Source organism: Mustela erminea, chromosome 4, assembly GCF_009829155.1.
Source record: "Mustela erminea isolate mMusErm1 chromosome 4, mMusErm1.Pri, whole genome shotgun sequence".
Taxonomy (NCBI): Eukaryota; Metazoa; Chordata; class Mammalia; order Carnivora; family Mustelidae; genus Mustela; species Mustela erminea.
This window is the reverse complement of record NC_045617.1, coordinates 140,324,431-140,347,046: the sequence shown is the minus strand read 5'-3', so window position 1 is coordinate 140,347,046 and position 22,616 is coordinate 140,324,431. Positions and strand designations below refer to the sequence as shown.

The following is a 22,616-nucleotide window of genomic DNA, read 5'->3' as shown; positions in this document are numbered from 1 at the left end:
AACGTTGTGTCTAGAGGGATTAAGGATTCCAGTCACCAGCAATGTCAAGAAAGTTCTCATCAGAGGTGGGTATAGGAACTTCCAGGTAGAAGTAACACAGGAAGTCAAGCACATGGAAGCATCATTATTCAAGTTGTCCAGTGTTTCCCTTGGACTTGGTTTGTGGTGGAGGTGGCTGGCTGGTTGTCGTATAACTCAATATCTATTCTATTTGTCTTCCTCATAATAGAGCCCAAATGTTGTCAGGGGCTACAAAGTACTCAGGTCAAAACATTCACTTTCCAGGATGCCCAGCATGGCTCGGTTGGTTAAGCATCTGCCTTCGGCTCGGGTAATAAACCCAGGGCCCTGGGATCGAGTCCTGAGAGCCTGCTTCTCCCGGCTCCTGGCTCAGTAGGGAGTCTGCTTCTCCTTCTGCCCCTCCACCTGCTTGTTTTTTTTTTTTTTCTCTCTCTCTATCAAGTAAATAAATAAAATCTTTGAAAAAAATTCATTTCCTCAAACTGTCTTAAGACAGAGGTGGCACTGTTACTCAGTATTGGACAGTAGGTTGAAAGCAAAGAGTCTTCTGGGAGACACTTGCTGAAATTATTCTTTTCTTGATAAAATAAGAAGGACAGACTCAGCTGACTTGTGCCTTTAGCCATTCATCTCTCAACCTGCCTGGGAACAGATATGACGTCCATGGCTGGAAAAAAGCCATCTCGTAACCACAAAGACGAAAACCAAACATTGAGGATGATAGAGCAGGTCATGCGTGATGACGTAGGGCAGATTCAGAGGTCTGAGGCTGCTGTCTCCTCTGGAGTTCCGGTTACAAAGCTAATCTGCTGTAATTGTTTCTATGGTCAAAGGTAACCCTGGCCAATTCTGGATCCTCCAACAAAAACTCTGGAGTTGAGGAAACAGAGGGCTGTCAAGATTCTGGATGGATCATGAGAACTCTGGACAGGTGGGCTGTGATGGGGCAGAGCAGGGAAGTCTGAAAAATGGACTGAGAACCTCCAGAAGCCAGGGAGGCTGTACCTGGGAATCATGGGTCTGTTTGTAGAGCAGGATCCTCCAGGAAACAAAAGGTGGGAGGCTCCTAGCATGGTACAAAATGGGGTGGGAGAAGGTGTCACTCTTCCCAGGATCAGCTGCTTTCTGGTCCTCAGCACGTGGGCTAGATTCATTTTCCCAGATTCTTGGTGAGGCCATTGTGATGAAATCTGCACACCATTTCCTTCGCTCCTCTGCCAGGACTCTACCAGAGCTTCGGGCCCCATTTGCATCCAGCTGCCCATGGGTATCAGTAGCTGTTGGACTTAGCAGAGTCAGTAAGTAGCCTGGGGTTGGGTACAGAGAGCAAGAGGGAAAGAATTGCCCTTTCCAGTCATCTGCCTCCAAGAAGGGCATGCCATCTCCTGCTTCCTTCTGTTATTTTTACTAATTAAAAAAGAAAGAAAGAAAGAGAAACAAAACTCCATCGTCAAGCAAAGGTGAGTAAAAAAAAAAGATAAATAAATAAATAAATGCTAGCTGGAAGAGTTTCTTTTTTTTTTAATTTTTTTTTTTAAACTTACTCAGAAGAATGCATTATCTGTTAGTAAGTAGTGTAAGCAATTATCTTTAGCGTGGAACTGGTATATTTTAGGCAATCCTACTGAAATGGTGTAAACAACATTTCCTGTGTCAAAAGCAGGGATCCAAGTCTGTTTTAGAATGGTCCTAATCTCCATCTATTATAATTTCCACCAATAACTTGTCTTTTTATATATGCTGGCATCTGTGTGAAAGACAGCATCCCACATTGACCAAGTCTCCATCTGGTGACAGGCGGGGGAACAGGAACGTAGACTGTCACTTTATGCAGATGGATTTCTATTAATACAAACAAGTGACCCTAAAAGAGAAATTGGCTAGCTCCAGCATAACTTTAAGAAGATTGTTCTGAATTTCCTGAAAGCAGGTTATTTCTAAATACATGGTGTTGCCTTTTAAACACAGATCAGGCATTTTGTCCTTCTAAGAGCTGGTTTTACAAAATGGGCTTGCTGTTCTGAGCCCATTTGCTTGGGGAGGGTGTGGAAGGAAAAAGATTGCAATGAAAGGAAAAGAGAGGGTCTCTTGTGGGAACAGCCCCAAGTTGTCCTGATCACTGGTTCAGGACCCATTAGGTTATAAATCCTGGAGAGGACAGGGTGTGGGGGTGAGGGGCACAAAGGGGAAGGGGAGTGGTTTAATTCATGATGACTGTTGGCCAGCCTTCTTTTCTCCTTCCTTACCATGAGAATATGTAGCTTTCAGATATCCTCAGTGCATCCATTGGGTAAATTTACATTCTGAACCTACACCTACACCTTTACCAAAGGAGTCTGCTTTCGGGAATCACTAGAAACTCCTTCATTGGCTTCTTCCTCCTCAGTGACCCACCACTGGCCAGCCATGGCAAACAGGGCACCAACTGGGCCATGGAGAGATTCACCAGAATAATAACTCCTAGTTGCAAGTAACCCAGTGGCCTATCAATAGAGATTGAGTGATGTTAGATCCGTGCAGCACAATACTAAGATGCAGTGAAAAATAATATTTTGGAAGAGTTTTTTTCAAACTGGCTATTTCAGTACTACTTTTCCCCCAATGTTTGGCTCTACTATTCTATACTTAATACATTTCTTTAAATTGACTCAAGTTTTAAAGCACATATTCCCACCCATCCTTATATTAAATGAGGGTATCTATGACATGCGTTTGATGCGTTGATTATATTTTTCAGCACCCAGTAACCTAAACAGGGAAGTATTAAAATAACAAAATGTTCAACTGAGTCTTAGCTAAAATCAGCCTGAGTAACCCCAGTGTTACTCTTCCTACCTTTTGGGAAAACCCTGCTTTAGAAAACTATATGGTGGGCGCCTGGGTGGCTCAGTGGGTTAAGCCGCTGCCTTCGGCTCAGGTCATGATCTCAGAGTCCTGGGATCGAGTCCCGCATCGGGCTCTCTGCTCAGCAGGGAGTCTGCTTCATCCTCTCTCTCTCTCTGCCTGCCTCTCGGCCTACTTGTGATCTTTCTCTGTCAAATAAATAAATAAAATCTTTAAAAAAAAAAAAAAAAGAAAACTATATGGTGTTCCTGGAGCAAAGGCTATGCTGTTACTTGAAAGAAGCAAACTGCGTGGTCAAAAATTTGTGAAAATAATGTGAGTGTGTTTGTGTGCGTGTGCATGTGTGTATGACAAAGGTACATATGTATCCTCCCCATGTTAATAGTGGTTAGCTCTATTGGTCTCAGATTGACTTATGTTTTCTTTGTTTGTTTGTTTTGTTTTGTTTTCTCACAAGTGCCACCTTGATTTAAAAGTGATGACTAACTCATTTTTTAAACTTTATTGAGATATAATTTACGTACTGTAAAGTTCATCTTTTTAAGTATAAAATTTGATTTTTTTTGCATACCCACTGAGTTATATACTATCAACAAAACCTAGTATTAAGACATTCCATTATCCCAAAAGGAAACTCTGTACACATTACAGCCACTCTCCCATTGTCCCCTATACCCAGACCCTGGCAATCACTAATCTACTTTCTGACTTGTGGATTTGCCTTTTCTGGAAATAACATAGAAATAGAATCAGACAATGTATAGACTTTTGTGACTAGCTTCTTTCATTTCAAGTTCATCTATATTGCACCATGTAGTAATACTTCTATTCTTCTTGTTGTAGAATAGCATTCCACTGCCTGAATATCTCACATTGTTATTTATCCATTCATTAGTTGGTAGACACTTTTTTTATTATTTCTACATTTTGGCTATTAAAATAATTCTTCTGTGAACATTTGTGTGCACGTTTACATGGACATGTATTTTCAATTTTCGTGGGTCTATACCCAGGAGTAGAATTGCTGAACTACAAAATAACTCTATGTTTAACAGTTTAAGGAACTACCAAACTGCTTTCCAAAGTGGCTGCATCATTTAAAAGTCCCACCAGCAGTGTATGAGGGTTCCAATATCTCCACAACCTCCCCAACATCTGTTACTTATCTGTCATTTTTATATTGGCCATCCTAGGGGATGTGAAATGGTATTGCATTATGGTTTTGATATATGTTTCCCAGATGACTAAGGATGTTGAGCATCTTTTCATGTGTTTACTAGCCATTTGTACAGGCTTTGCTTTATTGCACTTTACAGATACCACATTTTTTACAAGTTGAAGGTTTGTGGCCATCTTGCAGTAAGCAAGCCTGTCAGTGCCATTTTTTCCTGGATCATTTGCTCATTTCATGTTTCTCTGTCACATTTTGGTAATTCTTGCTTTATTTCAGTGGTCCAGAACTGAACCCACCATATATCCTAAGAAGGCATATATGTCCTTTTAGGAGAAATGTCTATTCAGATCTTTTGACCTTTTTTCAATTAGGTTATTTGTCTTTTTATTAATGAGTTATAGAAGTTCTTTATATAGTCTATATAAAATCCCTTTCAGATACATGTTTTCAAATATTTTCTCCCATTTCATTTTCTTGATAGTGTTGTTTGAAGCACAAAAGTTTTAAATTTTGATTAAGTTCCATTATATTTTATTTTGTTGCTTGTGCTTTAGATGTTGTATCTAAGAGTTCATTGACTAATCTAAGGTCATAAAATGTATGCCTATGTTTTCTTCAAGGAGTTTTATAGTTTAGTTGCTATATTTAGGTCTACAATCCATTTTGTGTTAATATTTGTATACTGTTTGAGCAAAGAGTTAAATTTCCTTCTTTTTCATGGATATCCAGTTGTCCAATCACCATTTGTTGAAAAGACTGTTTTTCCCCTATTAAGGGGGATCTTGGCACCACCATTAAAAATCAGTTGATCACAAATTCACAAATATAAGAGTTTAATTCTGTACTCTCAATGCTATTCCATTGATCTGTATGTCTAGACTCACACAAGTACCTTACCATCTTGATTATTGTAGCTTAGTATTAAATTTTGAAATTGGGAAGTATGATTCTTTAAACTTTGTTTTTCTTTCTCAAGACTCTTTTGGCTAGTTTGGATTTCTTAAATTTCCATCTGAATTCTGGGTTCGGTTTATTTCTTTCTGCCCAACAAAAGGCAGCTAGGATTCTAATACAGGTCACAATGAATTTGTAGATCAGTTTGGGGAGTAGTATCACCTTAATAATACTAAGTCTTCTGATCCATGAACATGGGATTTTTTTCCATTTAGTTAGATTTCCTTTAATTTCTTTCAACAATGCCTTTTAGTCTTCAGTATATAAACTTACACTTCTTTTGTTGAATTTATTCCTAGGTATTTTTTTATGTTATTATTATAAGTGGATTCAAGTTAAGTTTTACCTTCCTCTTTATCTTTTCCTAAATCTTAAAATTATTTCTACTGATAACCTGATACTCTTATAAGGAGAAAGAATATGAAAAAAGTTTCAGCTTCATGAATATTTGAGAATCCAGACTATGTATTTTTCTGAGGATTTTTTTTCTTTGATGTCTGAATTTGTGTTGTAGTTTGATTCAAATAATTCATGCAGTCTCTAAAAGAGCTTGAGAAATTAGCTTCATCTTAACTGCATGTTTAACACATTGTAAAGATGCAAAGTACAAGTGTATTACTTGCAACATACCAGATTTTAGGCTCATTATTTAATGAAAATGAAAGATGTTTTGTTGGAAGTAAGATCAATAAACCCTCACTTTTTAACCTTTAGCCTATAAAGCAAGTCAAACAACTTCATGGTCCTATGGAGTAGAGGGGAAAGGGGGATGAGGATCTCAGTGAGAAGAAAAAAAATACCTGTTTTCTTGGTCCAAATTTTCAATGCAGCTGACCCAACAGAGAAATTAGCTGAATCATCTGCCCATGCCCAGATCTCACTCCATGCTGTAAATTGCTTTTCCCTTGCAGGTTTATTACATTGTAGCTTTAAATCAGCTCCCATCAGCTAACTGAATCACCAGGCTCCTTGGAGACCTCCACTGGAAATCTCAACCAAAGACTTGAGTTTATGGCTTCAACCTGTCCTTCACAGTATTAATAGATGGTTGATTGGTTGATTAGTTGGTTGGTTGGTTGGTTGGTTGGTTGGTTGGTTGGTTTTAAATCAAATGGAACTTGCTCACATTAGTGACGGGGACATTTCTTTTGAACTGTTAGCTGTTTTAGTGAATATGGGGCTTGTTTTGTTATTGTAGTGGCTACAGGGAGTCAGGTCATCTGTAACAGATCTAAAAGATGCCCGGATCACAGAGATGGTCTCCTGAGGAAGGCTGATACCTCCACATCTAAAATCATAGCTCTTGGCAAGAAAAATTACAGGCCAAAATATTCTGCTAGGAGAACAAGAGACCAGCTGCAGCTGTCGCTCAGATGAGCCCTTGGGAAAATAGTCTATAACCTAGGACTATCGGCCTTTACCTTACCAGAAAGTGTACACTGAAACTCAAAATTTTCTCTATATATTTTGTAGCATCATCCACGCCTCTCAGTAAGCCCATGTCATGGACTGAGAAAGAAGTATATGTGCATTCACTTCCAGAAAGCACCTATCAATAATAGCATTCCATCAGATTTTATTTTAGAAACAAATCTATGGTCCTCAGCCTCAGAGAGACAAGAACACAGTTGATAATGGTATTCGAATCCTCTTAACAACTTCCAGTCTTTCAAACAAAAACCTGGGTAAATGGAATCTCTTCTTGCAAAACCTAGACTTCAAAAGTCCTGTATACCAATTTCTCTATCCTCTTTTATCAACATAAAAAGGAACAAGAAAGAACTGAAGATGCAGTCCATCCCTGGGGTATCTCTAAGATAAAACAGCTAAGGTGTCCTGACACTCCTCTCTATAAAAGACCTATTCCTTTCTTTCACAACCAGAACCAGCCCAGAATTGTGCAGCCCTTCAAGGACTCAGATGCTGTGCACATCCAAATAACACTAATCTCACCTCTCAAGAGAGGAAATTGAGTCAAGGAGTCCAGGTAAGAAAGGTCAGGGTCTTCTACAGGCCCTCCTGGGGATGAGCAAGAGGCTATCACACTGAAAGCAAACCGAATAAAAGTGTCAAGGTTTTAACCAATATTCTCCTCATGAGGTAGAATCCTGTGTGATAACATTTTCATCAGTACAAACTCTCAGGCAAATTGTTCTGTTCCTCTCTCCCTGGGAAGCTTAACCCAAACCCTCAGCCAATCTTTTTCTCAGCAGTCACAGAACACTCTCTTGCCCTGCATCTGTATGATTTCTTTGCAAGACCTTCCTTCTGCAGATAGACTGATAGGTCCACGTTCTTCCCTTTACTGCTTTGTCTGGCTCTGAGAAGCTAGGCTTAGCCAACTATAGGTCAGCAACTAGAGAGCCATTTAAGGTTAAGTCCTCAAAGAGAAATACTGTCTTTTTTTTTTTTCCTGACAGTGACAGGGTCTAAGAAAGTGCCTTCAGATGACGAATCATCTTGTTCTTAAATGAGGCAAAATAGAAAAGCAAACATATAATAGACTTTATAATGTTTCTTTTAGACTTTAATGTCACCCGTTTACAGAATGCACTATGTTTCAGAATATCCTTCCTCATGTGAATCTTCATTTCTGCCTTGCATTCTCAAGCTTCAAGGCCAAGGAAGTCTAGTGGAAGCAAAGCCTCTGGCTGGATTGATTTTTACTGTCATTAGAAGGTTATCTAGGTGAACAGAATTCATTTTATTCAGATAGCGAGAATGGACTCCACATCTTAGTCCAGCTTCCTGATGGGATCAGCCTGGCCTATCATTATATATCAATCCTTGCCCCTAATGGGCACACAGATTCCTTTAATGTGTGGAATCCCTTTGACAGTTTTCAGCATACACTAGCTGACTGAACACTTGTTGGGAGATTGAATGACAGGTTTGGCAATGGTTCTTTAAAATTTCATCTACAGAAAACAAGAAGAGTGAAGATTCATCCCTCTTGATCATTTCACCAGACATGTCTGCATGAATTCACAAGGGCTAAATGAATTGCATCATGACTCACTGATGGCAAATTTGGTGAACATGGGTTAGACTTCACTTATATTTCTAGTCAAGAGGGATTATCACTGACTATTAAGTAATCTTTACATCTTTGCTTTTCTCTATTTTCATTTCCCCCCTCTATTTTCAAAATAAGTATTTTAAATTGGATTAAAAGACATTAAATTGGATTAAAAGAACATTCCCCCTTAAACTTACCCTAACCACAATGGCAGGTGCTTATTAATAGTTAAAAATGTTAATTGAATGAATCCATAGAACACAAATGGAGAATCAGGGGGTATAATGCTAAGTAAAAATAAATAACTTAAAATTGGGGTTATAATATTGCTACAAATATATAAAAATTGAATACATATATGGACAGCTTTAAAAGACAACAGACAAATGAAAATGTTGATTTTGTTATGGGATCAAATTGAAGGAATTTCCTATCTTGTCATATCTAACACTAATTACAAGAAAACAACACTAAAGTTGGATGAATCTGATCATACACAAAACTACGTATGTGAGACTATGAAATTAGAAAGCTAATAATATTACAGGAGTTAAAAGATTTGAAGCATGGTCTCAAGGTATCTACCTCAGTTCACCTAGTCAAAAATGACAAATAAACTATAGATAAACCCTTCTTGACTGCCCTCTTTGGATAATCCTATATTTCAGTTCAATAAAGACGTATTTATTTATTTATTTATTTGATTTCTGAGTGAGAGAGAGAGAGAGAGAGAGAGAATCTGAGGCAGACTTCCCACTGAGTGCAGAGCCAGAGGCAGGGTTTGATCTCACAACCCTGAAATTATAACCTGAGCCAAAACCAAGAGTCAGACACTCAGCTGACTGGGCCACCCAGGTACTCCTAACAAAGACTTTTAAGAAGGAAAAGGTAAAAACTGGCAAGGTTAAAAAGAAAAACATCCTTTTCCAAAACTGGATTACATAAACGTCAGAGTGACTATTAAGTTGAACTATCAGGGCCAACAATAAGGAAATAGGAAGAGTGGCCCCCTCTGATGTTACCCCTGCTAAAAGGGTACTAGGAGCATCAGACTTCCTTGCCTTCATGAATTCTTTCTCTTGACCTTAAATCCCTGGACTTGAAACTCATGATCTCTTAAAATTTTATGGCTACTAATTTTAACTCTAGAGAAAATATGCATTTTAAGCATCTGCTCCATCATCTAAAGCTGAGAAAACTCCCACAAATATAGTCAGACTTGCTGTGTCCCCATGTTAATTTAGTGGCCCCCAATTTTTGGTGTCCATGGCCGTATCCTTGGCAGACCATCTCACAATGGTCTCTTCTCTCTTTTTAGTACTATTATTTTTTGCTTTTATTGGAATTATACTGAAATAATTATAGGTTTACATGCAATTCTGAGAGATGATAGAGTCTTCGTACAATTGGCTCAGTTTCCTCCAATGGTAACATTTTATAAAATTATAGTGTAACAGCACAACTAGGATATTGACTTTGAGACAATCCGCTGATATAATTCAGATTGTGTGTAACCGTGTGTGTGTGTGTGTGTGAGTGTGTGTGTGTCAAGTTTTTTTTTTTAATTAACATATAATGTATTATTTGCCCCAGGGGTACAGGTCTGTGAATCATTAGGCTTACACATTTCACAGCACTCACCAGAGCGCATACCCTCCCCAATGCCCATAACCCAACCCCACCCTCTCCCTACCATCCTCCCCCTGGCAGCCCTCAGTTTGTTTTGTGACATTAAGATACTCTTACAGTTTGTCTCCCTCCGAATCCCATCTTGTTTCATTTTTTCCTTCCCTATCCCTCATACTTCCCACTGTGCCTCTCAAATGCCTCATATCAGGGAGATCATATGATAATTGTCTTTCTCTGATTGACTTATTTCACTCAGCGTAATACCCTCTAATTCCATCTATGTCATTGCAAATGGCAAGATTTCATTTCTTTTGATGGCCGCATAGTATTCCCTTGTGTGTGTGTGTGTGTGTGTGTGTGTGTGTGTGTGTGTGTGTATATCTCCCATCTTCTTTATCCATTCATCTGTTGATGGACATCTAGGTTCTTTCCATAGCTTGGCTATTGTGGACATTCCTGCTATGAACATTTGGGTACATGTGCCCCTTTGGATCACTACCTTTGTAGCTTTATGGTAAATACCCTGCAGTGCAATTGCTGGGTCATAGGGTAGCTCTATTTTCGACTTTTTGAGGAACCTCCATGCTGTTTTCCAGAGTGGTTGCACCAGCTTGCATTCCCACCAACAGTGTAGGAGGGTTCCCCTTTCTCCGCATCCTCACTAATATCTGTCATTTTCTGACTTGTTAATTATAGCCGTTCTGACTGGTGTGAAGTGGTATCTCATTGTGGTTTTGATTTGTATTTCCCTGATGCCAAGTGATGTGGAGCACTTTTTCATGTGTCTTTTGCCACCTGGATGTCTTCTTTGCAGAAATGTCTGTTCGTGTCCTCTGCCCATTTCTTGATTGGACTGTTTGTTCTTTGGGTGTTGGGTTTGATAAGTTCTTTATAGATTTTGGATACTAGCCCTTTATCTATCTGATACACCATTTGTGAATATCTTCTCCCATTCTGTCAGTTGTCTTTTGGTTTTGTTGACTGTTTCCTTTGCTGTGCAAAAGCTTTTGATCTTGATGAAGTCCCAGTAGTTGATTTTTGCCCTTGCTTCCCTTGTCTTTGGCAATGTTTCTAGGAAGAAGTTGCTGTGGCTGAGGTCAAAGAGGTTGCTGCCTGTGTTCTCTTCAAGGATTTTGATGGATTCCTCTCTCATATTGAGGTCTTTCATCCATTTTGAGTCTATTTTTGTGTGTGGTGTAAGGAAATGATCCAGTTTCATTTTTCTGCATATGGCTGTCCAACTTTCCCAACACCATTTGTTGAAGAGACTGTCTTTTTTCCATTGGACTTTCTTTTCTGTTTTGTCGAGGATTAGTTGACCATAGAGTTGAGGGTCCATTTCTGGGTCCATTTCTCTATTCCTTTCTATTGATCTATGTGTCTGTTTTTGTGCCAGTACCATACTGTCTTGATGATGGCAGCTTTGTAATAGAGCTTGAAGTCTGGAATTGTGATCCCGCCAACTTTGGTTTTCTTTTTCAACATTCCTCTGGCTATTTGGGGTCTTTTCTGGCTCCATATAAATTTTAGGATTATTTGTTCCATTTCCTTGAAAAACATCGATGGTATTTTGATAGGGATTGCATTAAATGTGTAGATTGCTTTAGGTAGCATAGACATTTTCACAATGTTTGTTCTTCCAATCCATGAGCATGGAACATTTTCCCATTTCCTCAATTTCTTTCATGAATACTTTATAGGTTTCTGAGTTCAGATTCTTTGCCTCTTTGGTTAGGTTTATTCCCAGGTATCTTATGGTTTTAGGTGCAATTGTAAATGGGATCGACTCCTTAATTTCTCTTTCTTCTGTCTTGTTGTTGGTGTATAGAAATGCAACTTATTTCTGAGCATTGATTTTATATCCTGAACATTTACTGAATTCCTGTACAAGTTCTAGCAGATTTGGAGTGGAGTTTCTGGTTTTCCACATATAGTATCATATCATCTGCAAAGAGTTAGAGTTTGACTTCTTCTTTGCTGATTTGGATGCCTTTAATTTATTCTTGTTGTCTGATTGCTGAGGCTAGGACTTCTAGTACTATGTTGAATAGCAGTGGTGATAATGGACATCCTGCCATGTTCCTGACCTTAGCAGAAAATCCCTCAGTTTTTCTCCATTGAGAATGATATTCACTGTGGGTTTTCATAGATGGCTTTGATGATATTGAGCTATGTACCCTCTATCCTGACACTTTTAAGAGTTTTGATCAGGAAAGGATGTTGTACTTTGTCAAATGCTTTTTCAGCATCTATTGAGAGTATCATATAGTTCTTATTCTTTCTTTTATTAATGTATTGTATCACATTGATTGATTTGCAGATGTTGAACCAAACTTGCAGCCCTAGAATAAATTCCACTTAGCCGTGGTGAATAATCCTTTTAATGTACTGTTGAATCCTAAGGGCTAGTATTTTGGTGAGAATTTTCGCATCTGTGTTCATCAAGGATATTAGTTGGTAATTCTCTTTTTTGATGGGGTCTTTGTCTGGTTTGGGAACCAAGGTAATGCTGGTCTCATAAAATGAGTTTGGAAGTTTCCTTCCATTTCTATTTTTTGGAACAGTTTCAGGAGAATAGGTATTAATTTTTCCTTAAATGTTTGGTAGAATTCCCCCTGGGAAGCCATCTGGCCCTGGGCTCTTGTTTGTTGGGAGATTTTGGATGAATGCTTCAATCTTCTTACTGGTAATGGGTCTGTTCAGGTTTTCTGTTTTTTCCTGGTTCAGTTTTGGTAGTTTATACATCTCTAGGAATGCATCCATTTCTTCCAGATTGTCAAATTTACTGGCATATAGTTGCATATAATTGTTTGTATTTCTTTGGTGTTGGTTATGATTTCTCCTCTTTCATTCATCATTTTATTTATTTGGGTCCTTTCTCTTTTCTTTTTGATAAGTGTGGCTAGGGGTTTATCTATCTTATCCTTTCAAAGAACGAGCTCCTAAAAAACAAAACAAAATAAAACAAAAACCAGCTCCTAGTTTCCTTGATTTGCTCTACTGTTCTTTTTGTTTCTATTTAATTAATTTCTGCTCTGATCTTTATTATTTCTCTTCTCTTGCTGGGTTTAGGCTTTATTTGCTGTTCTTTCTCCAGCTCCTTTAGGTATAGGGTGAGGTTGTGTATTTGAGACCTTTCCTGTTTCTTGAGAAAGACTTGTATCATTATATACTTTCTTCTCAGGACTGTCTTTGCTGTGTCCCACAGATTTTGAACAGTTGTGTTTTCATTATCTTTTGTTTCCATAAATTTTTTCAATTCTTTTTTAATTTCCTGATTGAACCATTCATCCTTTAGTAGGATGCTCTTTAGTCTCCATTTATTTGGGTTCTTTCCAACTTTACTCTTGTGATTGAGCGCTAGCTTCAGAGCATTGTGGTCTGAAAATATGCAGAAAATGATCCCAATCTTTGGTACTGGTTGAGACATGATTTGTAACCCAGGATGTGATATATTCTGGAGAATGTTCCATGTACACCACAGAAGAATATGTATTCTGTTGCTTTGGAAGGCAGCTATGCTCACCACTATACCACCAACGCTATTCTGTTGCTTTGGGATGGAATGTTCTGAATAGATCTGTGATGTCCATCTGGTCCAATGTGTCACTTAAGGCTTTTATTTCCTCGTTGATCTTTTGCTTGGATGATTGGTCCATTTCAGTGAGGGGGGTGTTAAAGTCCCCTACTGTTATTGTATTATTGTCAATGTGTTTCTTTGATTTTGTTATTAATTCGTTTATATAGTTGGCTGCTCCCATGTTAGGGGCATAAGTATTTAAAATTGTTAGATCTTCTTGTTGGAAAGGCCCTTTGAGTATGACATAGTGTCCTTCCTCATATATTATTATAGTCTTTGGCTTAAAATCTAATTTATCTGATATAAGGATTGCCACCCCAGCTTTCTTTTGATGCCCATTTAGCATGGTAAATTGTTTTTCACCCCCTCACTTTAAATTTGGAGGTGTTTGGGTGTTTAAAATGAGTTTCTTGTACATAGCATATTGATAGGTTTTGGTTTTTTATCCATTCTGATAGCCTGTGTCTTTTGATTGGGGCATTGAGCCCATTTACATTCAAGGTAACTATTGAGAGATATGAATTTAGTGCCATCATATTGCCTGTAAGGTGACTATTACTGTATATTGTCTCTGTCTCTTTCTGCTCTACTACTTTTAAGCTCTCTCTTTGCTTAGAGGACCACTTTCAATATTTCCTGTAGGGCTGATTTGGTGTTTGCAAATTCTTTTAGATTTTGTTTGTCCTGGAAGCTTTTTATCTCTCCTTCTATTTTCAATGATAGCCTAGCTGGATATAGTATTCTTGGCTGCATGTTTTTCTCAACTAGTGCTCTGAATATATCATGCCAGTTCTTTCTGGCCTGCCAGGTCTCTGTGGATAACTCTGCTGCCAAACTAATATTTTTACCATTGTATGTTGCAGACTTCTCTGGAGCTGCTTTCAGGATTTTCTTTGTTGGTAAGACTTGTAAGTTTTACTATTAGATGATGGGGTGTGGACCCATTTTTATTGATTTCAAGGGGGGTTCTCTGTGTCTCCTGGATTTTGATGCTTGTTCCCTTTGCCATATTAAAGAAATTCTCTACTATAATTCTCTCCAATATACCTTCTGCCCTCCTCTCTCTTTCTTCTTCTGAAATCCCAATTATTCTAATATTGTTTCATCTTATGGTATCACTTATCTCTTGAAATCTCCCTTCGTAGTCCAGCAGTTGTTTGTCTCTCTTGTCTCTTTTGCTCAGCTTCTTTATTCTTCATCATTTGGTCTTCTATATCACTAATTCTCTCTTCTGCCTCATTTATCCCAGCAGTAAGAGCCTCCATTTTTTACTGCACCTCATTAAAACCTTTTTTGATTTCAGCTTGGTTAGATTTTAGTTCTTTTATTTCTCCAGAAAAGGGATTTTATTTCTCCAGACAGGGTTTCTCTAAAACCTTCTTTGTCTTTTTTGAGCCTAGCTAGCACCTTGAGAATCATCATTCTGAACTCTAGATCTGACATATTCCCAACGTCCATATTGATTAGGTCCCTAGCCTTTGGTACTGCCTCTTGTTCTTTTTTTTTTGTGGTGACTTTTTACTGCCCTGTCATTTTATCCAGATAAGAATATATGAACAAGAGAATAAAATACTAAAAAGGTGCCAAAGACCCCAGAAAAATGTATGTTTACCAAATCAGAAGAGACCCCCAAATTGGGAGGAGAAGAAAGGGAGTAAAAAAAAATTTTTTTTAAATTTTTAAGTATACATATGTATATATATACTTAAAAAATTTATATATATGTGTGTGTGTGTATATATATATATATATATGTATATATATATATATATATATATTAGACTGGTGAATAGAACAGAGCCACCCACTTGATACTTGATTTTGGGTGTATTTTGGTCTCTTAGAAGAAACTACCTCCCAAAATTTTAAAGAAAGAAAAATTATATATATACAAAAATAATGGTAAACATGATGAATGGATAGAATATGACTATAAAGATAAAAATATTTTTAAAAAGTTCTAAAAAAGGAATTGATAAGGTAAGTTGGTTGGAAAAGAAAGAAAAAGAAAGTGGAGAGAATTTGCTGAGGCTAGAGACTAGAACAAAGCCCTGTGCTAGATTTAGGGTATATTTTGATCTGTTAGAAGAATTATATCCCAAAAATATACATATAGGTTATATGTATAACCTATATATATATATATACAAAAAATAAAGTTAGATATAATTTATGTTAGCTACAAAAATGAAGTTAGGTACAATGAAGGATATAATATGACTATAATAATGAAGGCTCAAAAATATTTTTTTAGAAAGGTATTGTTATGATAAACTAGTTAAAAAACATTAAAAGTTTTAAAACTTTTAAAAACTTTAAAAGTTTTTAAATTTTTCCTCAAAGTTTAAAAAAATTAGAATAAGAAAAAAGTAAAATTTAAAAAATTTAATTAACTTTGCAAGACTAAAGAATCATGGAGAGAAAGCCAAGAATTCCCTGCTTTGCTTTCCCCTTCTCTGGAATTCCACTGCTCTCCTTGATCAGTAAGCTTGGTCTTGGCTGGATGTTCTTGCTGATCTTCTGGGGAGGGGCCTGTTGTAGTGATTCTCAAATGTCTCTGCGGGAGGCAGAATTGCACCACCCTTGCTAGGGGCTGGGCTAAGCCATCTGCTCGTGTTCGCTATCTGGAGGTTTTGTTCACTGAACGCATTCCATAGAGCTCTGGAGGACAGGAATGAAGATGGCGGTTGCCCAGTCTCCCACCCAGAGGAGCCGAGAGCTTGGGCCCTGCTCCTCATGTGCCCTCAGAGAAAATCTATCAGTCCCTCCTGTCTCCCTGGTCTCCCGCCACGCTTGGAGCTCACCCAGCATTTCTATCTCTGGCCCACGGCCCGCTTGAAGTCACCAAACCCAGCAGATTCCTGCCACATGTTCCAGAGCTGCTTCTTCTAGAGGAGGAATATAAGTCTCCTGAGATCTGCCACTTGTGGGGCTCCTGCTCAAAGAGCAGTGACCCAATTGTGTCACAGATCATAGTTTAAGGGAACCCCAAGCTGAGAGCTCACTCCTCAGCTCCATCTCTGCTGCTGGCTTCCCCGCTCTGATACCTGGCAACTCTGCCACACTCAGACACCTCTGATCCTTCTGTGACCCTGTGGTACCTGAGACCACACTGTCCCCGCTAGAGCTCCACCCCCGCTTAGCCTCTGGATTGCCATCCCTCAGTGGGGCAGACTTCTAAAAGTTCGGATTTTGTGCTCCATTGCTCCACCACTTGCCGGGAGCCAGTCCCTCCCACTGCAGTCTGTCTCCCTGTAGCTTTGGATTCACTTCTCTGCACGTCCTACCTTTCAGAAAGTAGTCGATTTTCTGTTTCTAGAATTGTTGCTCTTCTTCTCTTTGATCTCCTATTGGGTTTGTATGTGTTTGGAATGGTTTGATAACTATCTAGCTGAACTCCTGCGACCTGATGTCTTCTCAGTCTGCTACTCCTCCACCATCTTGACTCTCCATTTGTCAAGTTTTATACCATTTTTTGGATGGCCTCCAGTTTTTGCCAAGTTAATTCCCCTAATGTTCTCTTCAGTCATAGTGCATTCAGAATATTTTCAAATTGCAATCCACACAATTAATCTGGAATGTTCTGCATCTGCCCCAAATTGGAGACTCATTGGTCTATGATTCATCTGTTCAATGGTCCACATCTACTTTCTTTTTAGCATTACAGGGAATGAATTTTCTTGGACTTAGATGAATGTGAGTCATCTTTGGGTTAATCTGTTCCATCTGGGTATAGATTCCAACTTCTTCATGGTTTATTCATTCATTCAAAAAATATTTACTGGTTGATTACAGAGTCCTCAAAGTAGTGTCTGAGGAGCTTGGTGTACAGTGGGAAACAACAACCAGGATCTCTGCTCTCAGAAGACTTATGATCTAAGCATCCCAGATCATGCCAACTATGAACTTCTAGAATCAAGGAGGTAGGGATTAGCTGAAAGGGTGGATGTGCTTTTTAAAAGTTCAATGCAATTTCCTCATTTGTCTTAACAAATAAATGACCTTCATCTGGCTTCTCTGGGAATCCATCTCCCTAAAGAAAGAAGAGAATATATTACAAGTGGGATTCAAAGAGAAATACTGTGGGAACATTCAGTTTCTGACATCTCAAGGGGTTACACAGCATAAGCCAAGCAACCTAAACCATTATCTTGAAAGAAGATTTCTCAAATTCTTATCCTTTAGTGTGGCACCAGCCAAGCTTGAAGAACCTAGTCCATACAGTTCATCTAAGTGGAGAGAGGATCCTTTCCAACCAGAAGCTTGATGTAGAATGACACAACCGGGAAAGACTTGGGGGAAAGAAAAAAACAAACAAACAAAGAGAAACAAATAAAAAGAGTTGCACTTATACCACACATTCAGGTTATACTGTGAGTGAAAATTGTTATCAGGCTACCTGAACATTAAAGAAACAAAAACTATAATCACCGAAGATATTAGAACTGTATCCAATGTTCAAACAGAACAAAATCCTTAGCCTCAGTCTGACTTATTCAGAATCTTGAAATATATCTTGGGGGTAACTCTTCAGGGTCCATCCTTCTAAAACTCATTCTCCTACCCAGACTCTGCATAGGGTATTTTATGGTGGAAACGACCAGATGGTCCCACCTGCCTTTTACCAGTCCAAACCTTACTCATCCGTTCCTTGGGCAAGGATTTGCAACCAAATTCTTGTTCAAGTGCTTGCCTTGACTCAAGGCTCTTTTTTTGAGTAAATGCTGCCTTTGCACAGACACCCTGTTATCAGCTGTTGTGCACAAATCTGGTAGCCCCTTTTCTGGGCTAGCATACCAGTTAGGATACTAAATTTGCATAACAGAATGTCGTCTTTGCCACCTGCACACCTGTTACCTAAAGCATATGGCTCTCTCTTTAATCAACAGCACAAAACAGAGGCTCTACAAGCACTCCTAGGAGATTTCAGTCCTGCTTCTGATCCAGCCCTTGGCAATAGCTTGCTGGAAACATCTGATATTTGAAGGAGAGACTAGAAGACATGCTAACTACACATTCCTCTAGATACCTAAGTTAAAACATTTCCCTGTTAAGTGTAAATATTTCAAAAACAATGTACCTGGATGCTTTCTGTGATCTACCCACCCCCATAGAAGCTCTTGCACTAAAATGGATTATAACAGAGGTAAACACAGATTTACGTGTAGTCTACTTCGGCATCATTTACAACTCTGTATCTGATCGAGCATCTTTGAAAACGCAAGATTTGCAGAAAGCTGGAGGAGCCCCTGTCCCTCTCAAATGTGTGGAGTCTTGGTATGGTTCTCAGGAGCCTAGCTCTGAACCTCTTTTTTTTGTGAAAAATAAACATCTGAATTTTTCAAACCACTCTTATTTCAAGATTTTTCTGTTACATGCAGTGAGGCTCGTGAACAGTCACAATCCTAAAAATCATTGTGATGTTCATTACTTTATTAGGCAAATTTTTTTATCACCCCAAATATGCTAGGCACCATTCTAAGTATCTATAAATGGATAAAATATGGTCTCTATGCTGAAGGAACAAAGAAAAAATATATAACACAAGCCATGCATGTAATTGTATTTATTTATTTATTTATTGAAAATACACACCTTTATTTATTTACTTCACAGGCAGTTTAAGTCCTTGAGGGGCACAGCATCTCACAGATTCTGCAGCCAAAGGCTTTGGCAGAAAGATTCCTTTGGAATTCAGCACAAGCCTTGCCACTGTTTCCATGAGTGTGAGTTACTTTCCCCACATCACTATTTTGTTCCGTTTGCCACCAGGAGACACTATGTTGTCCTCTGCGTTGTACATGTAAGTGCATCTCTTGCCTAGAAAGAATTCAGTGTCATCTCGAGCATAAACACCTTCAATTTTAAGAAGGGCTGTGTGCTCCCTCTGGTTCTGGAGACCCTTGCTTATAGCCAGCAAACATGGCCTTGGACCACAGCCTTCCACACACATTTGTTGTTTTAGTTCTGTCCCCAGGGAGACCCCACAGGCTCCAAGATGGTGGAAAGGGTACCACATGTATGATTTAAAATTTTCTGGTAGCCACATTTAACAATAAGCAAAAGTAGCAAGTAAAACAGATTGGATTATTTATTTTCCATAACCCAATATATCACAAATATTACCACTAAATCAATATAAAAATAGAGAAGTGATATTGACCCATTAGCAGATAGAGGTTTTGAGAAATGGGAAAATCATTGGAAATGCTGTCTTCATTTTGTTGGTTTCCTTTCTTATGCAAATGCTTTTTGGTATGCTGTGGTTCCATTTGTCTATTTTTGCTTTTGTTGCTTATGGTTTGATGGCATATCTAAAAAAACATTGCCAAGACTAATGTCAAAGATTTCCATCTTTGTTTTCTTCTAAGAGTTTTACAGTTTCCAGTCTTATGTTTAAGCCTTTAGTCCATCATTTGTTAGAGACTATCCTTTCCTCATTGGATGTTCTTGATACCCTGGTTGAGGCTTAGTTCTGTTTGAGTTTACTTTTAGACTTCTCTTCCATTGGTCCATATGTCTGTCTTAATGCTGGTGCCGTGCTGGTTTAATTACTGTAGCTTTGTAATATATTTTGAAATAAAGGAGTGTGATACCTCTAACTTTGTTCTTCTTTCTTAAGATAGCTTTGAATATTTAAGATCTTCTTTGTTTCCATATGAATTTCAAGGTGGTCCTTTATATTTTTTATAAAAAATACCATAGAGATTTTGATGGGGATAATATTGCTTCTATAAATTGCTGTGGGTAGTATAGATATTTTAAAGATAATAAGTCTTCCAATTAGTGAACATAGAATATCTTTCCATTTATTTGTGGTTTTTTCTTTTTCTTTTCTTTTTATTAAGATTTTATTTATTTATTTGACAGATAGAGATCACAAGTAGGCAGAGAAGCAGGTAGAGAGAGAGAGGAGGAAGTAGGCTCCCTGCTGAGCAGAGAGCCCAATGTGGGGCTCAATCCCAGCACCCTGGGATCAGGACACGAGCTGAAGGCAGAGGCTTTAACCCACTCAGTCACCCAGGCACCCCTGTGTGTGCATGTGTGTGCGTGGTTTTTTAAAAGATTTTATTTATTTGTTTGTGAGAGAGAGACAGAGAGAGAGAACACAAGCAGGGGGAGTGGTAGGCAGAGGGAGAAGTGGGATCCCCAATGAGCAAGGAGCTGGATGTGGGACTCAATTCCAGGACCCTGGGATCATGACCTGGGCTGAAGGCAGATGTTTAACAACTGAGTCACCCAGTCATCCTTCATTTATTTGTGTTTGTAAAATAAAATTTTCACCCTTGTACACGTTAGTGGGAATGTAAAATAGTATAGCCACTATGGGAAATAGTATAATGTTTTTGCAAAAAATAAAAGAATAGAACTAATGATCTTCATTGCAGCATTCTTCACAATAGCCAAAATAGGAAAACAATCCAAATGTATATCAATAAATAAATGAAGAAAGAAAGTTTGCATATACATACAAGGAGATATTCTTTAGCCTTTAAAAAGAAAGAAACCCTTAAAAAAATAATAAAATAAAATAAAATTTAAAAAAAGAAGGAAACCCTACCATGTGTGACAAAATGAATGAAACTGAAGAACATTATGCTAAATGAAATGGGCCAGTGACAGGACAAATACTGCATGATTCCGCTTATATGAGGTACCTAAAACACTCAAACTTACAGAAGCAGAGAGTAGAATGTTGGTTGCAAGGAGTTAGGGGAAGGGGAAAGGGGATTTTGTTCAACAGAGATAAAGTTTCAATTCTGCAAGGTGAGAAACTTCTGGAAATCTGCCACACAATATCATGCCTTAGGGAACAATATAGGGTTGTATACTTAAAAATTTTTCAAAGGGTAGATCTCATGTTAAATATTCTTATCAAAAATTTTTAAAGTGGAAAATACTAGTATTGAGATATTTTACATCTTTTTTTCTTAAACCAGGCCTTCAAAATCCAGTGTATATTTTATATTTATAGCACATCTCAGTTTGGACCAGTTCATTTCTAGTGCTCAAGAGCACACGTGACTAACATTAAACAGTACATATCTAGGTGAGCATATATATATGTGTGTGCACACATAATCCAATGTGTAGATATTACTTTCAATTATTTCTGTTATCAAGTATTATAATTTATCAGTTCTTTCAAACTAAATATATAGTTAGTTATATATATTTCATAGTTATATACAACTATATATAGTGTATATACATACATATATGTATATACATGTATATATGTATATGTGTGTATATACATACATATATGTATATACATGTATATATGTATATGTATGTATGCATTGGCATGAATTTGGGGGAAATCATGATGTAATTTTTAACTTAATTTTCTTTTTTTCCTCAGCTCCACTATTTCCTACCTGTGAGTTCTGCTTCCTTGTGGAGATAATTACTTTCAACTCTTCTGTTTCTTTTTATATGTACCATAATATTTTTTAAACAATAGGCTTACACTACTATTTTATGATTTTTACATTTAACTAATTCTTGTCTTTCTTTTATGGAGATGAAAATTTAACTCTTTTATACTTTCTCTCTTATACATGTACACATACATACTTTCTTTTTCTTCATGTTTACAGTAATCATTATTATGTTTAAATTATTCAAATTGAGATAGAGAATGTGATATATTTACTGTCTCATACAAATTTTTGTTTTTCTAGAGTTTATAATTGCCTTAGTGTTTTCATGTGGTTTTCTATAATATCATGACTTTTTCCTCTTAGCATTCCTACATAGATATAAAATAAACTATCTTAGCATGGGCGAGCCATAAGGAATTGTAACTATTTTGTTTTTTCTCATCAATATCTCTTGTGGAATTCTCTAACCACCTGATATAATGTGAACTTGACCCCTGAGCCTCAGACATAGCTTTCATCCTGGATCTTTTTTCATCACAGCACTAGGATGTCCTTTTGATCCTGTTTTCATCTCCCATTGCTTGGATCTATTACTGTCTTCCTCTTTATTGGTTTACTCTCTTGCTTGGATAGAACACATCCTCCTGTCACTTCATGAGACAGGATATATGTAAAGTGGACTTTTGAGATCTTGTGTGCCACAACACATTCTATTTCCTTCTGATCCTTGATTAATAATAGCTTTTTGTGTGTAATTCTAGGTTGAACTGACTTTTCCCTCAGAATTTTCAAAGTACCATTTTGTTATATGATAGCTACTGATTTTGCAGTTCAAAAATCTAGCTCCAAATGATTACTAATCACTGGTCTTGATCTTCTCTTTCCTCTAGCAGTCTTTGAGCTTACTTCTTTTTCCAGGTTCTAAAATTTCACTATTATATGAATTGATGAGTTTTTTCTTCATTTGTTTCAGCCTTCAATGGAAACTTTAAATCTGTAATACATTTT

General features: G+C 37.7%; 2 long non-coding RNA genes across 2 annotated transcripts in view; both read left to right on the top strand.

Moving 5' to 3' along the window:
• Nucleotides 1–272: 272 nt before the first annotated feature.
• The window catches only part of LOC116589187, a 56,395-nt gene continuing 34,051 nt past the window's right edge, over nucleotides 273–22,616 (top strand). The window contains exons 1-3 of the long non-coding RNA XR_004285232.1: nucleotides 273–331; nucleotides 1,243–1,319; nucleotides 21,197–21,271. This is a non-coding gene — a long non-coding RNA (uncharacterized LOC116589187). The remainder of the gene's footprint in view (nucleotides 332–1,242; nucleotides 1,320–21,196; nucleotides 21,272–22,616) is intronic.
• LOC116589188 lies at nucleotides 1,451–21,190 on the top strand. Its single transcript, XR_004285233.1, has 3 exons — nucleotides 1,451–1,481; nucleotides 6,877–6,980; nucleotides 21,162–21,190. It is a non-coding gene; the product is annotated as an uncharacterized LOC116589188 (long non-coding RNA).